The sequence below is a fragment of the Hyperolius riggenbachi genome, chromosome 2 (assembly GCF_040937935.1).
Source record: "Hyperolius riggenbachi isolate aHypRig1 chromosome 2, aHypRig1.pri, whole genome shotgun sequence".
NCBI classification, from domain to species: domain Eukaryota; kingdom Metazoa; phylum Chordata; class Amphibia; order Anura; family Hyperoliidae; genus Hyperolius; species Hyperolius riggenbachi.
The window spans coordinates 340778729-340780269 of record NC_090647.1 but is presented as its reverse complement, the minus strand read 5'-3'; positions in this window follow the sequence as shown (position 1 = coordinate 340780269).

The window sequence follows — 1541 nt, the reverse complement described above, 5'->3', positions numbered from 1 at the left end:
TTACGTGTCTTTCTTGAGAATAAAGGAATTGTGAAAATAAAATTAGTATGTGCAAACTTTTTCCCATGTTTTATTTTCTAAAGTGCAGTTGTGTTAGTGACCAGGGCTGTGGAGTCGGTCCAAAAATCCTCCGACTCCGATTCCGACTCCTCAGTTTAGGATTCCACCGACTCCTCTAATTTGCATATCATAATTTTGTTGATTAAAAGTATGTAACATGAAATTCGTCTCTTAACTGCCAACGCTTAGGAATTTTACAAGACAACTGAAGTGAGAAGGATATGTAGACTACTATATTTATTCCCTTGAGACTAAAACTAGTCCTTGGTAAGAGTACTTGTAAAAGGTACAAACCGGAACAAAGAACATCTATCAGGCCCTAGACAATGTAAGTGTGGGTACATGTAAAGGTGCGTACACACATGCGACTATAGTCGTTTGTAACGATTGTTCCCCGATCTTTACTAACGACGATCGTTACAAAAAACGAACCACCGACTATTAAGGCAAACGATGAACGAGCCAAATCGCTGCAAAAGAAAGTTCTGTCTCGGCGGATTTTAACCAACGACGATCGTTTGCAAAAGTAGTACATCGTTGGAAACGGTCGTTCGTACTAGGCTTGACATGCGCATTTCACTATTCCTCGCTGAAACTTCTCATTTTTATGCGCAGGCGCAATAGTTGCTTTACGTGATGTAACGTTCATTCTAACGATCAGATCGTTACACACATTTAAAAACTAACTTTACTCAGGTCGTTCTTTCATCAATTAAAAGCTCGTTCGTCGTTCTCAACGAACGATCGTTGTCGCATGTGTGTACGTAGCATAAGAATGATGTGCAGGTACTCTGCAGGGGAATGAGGAGATTGTAAACCGACAACACCTCTGTGTTCAATGTGCACAGCATTCTCAGTGGATTCTCTGCAGCTCTGTGGGGAGTGCATATGTAGAGTATAGTACTACTGTGTAACAAAGTAAACCTGAGACAGATGAAATTAAAGTTTTATACATACCTGGGGCTTTCTCCAGCCGCCTTCAGGATAATCAGTCCCTCGTTGTCCTCCTCCACCACCTGGATCTTCTGCAATGAGTCCAGGTACTTGGGCCAGTCAGGCGTAGTGCGCATGCACACACTCCGCCGCCAGGAGCATACTACACCTGTGCAGCACTATTGCGCAGGTGCAGAATGTTCCTGGCTGTGGAAGCGGCATGCGGCCAGACAGCGCTGACTGGTTGAATTACCAGGACTCATAAAAGAAGATCCGGGTGGTGGAGGACAGCGAGGGTCTGATTAGCCTGAAGGGGGCTGGAGGAAGCCCCAGGTATGTATAAAACTTTACTTTTCATCCGTCTCAGTTACCCTTTAATTTGTAGTCACCAAACCAAATTTTAACAACATATCAAATTATTTGATTTCATCAGCAAAGGGAGTGCATACATTTGCATAAATCAGCATCAATGCAAAATTATTTCCATCTTGTTGGCCATCTCTATTAGTGACACAGCTACACATCAGGCTTTATTCTTACAGCATAGA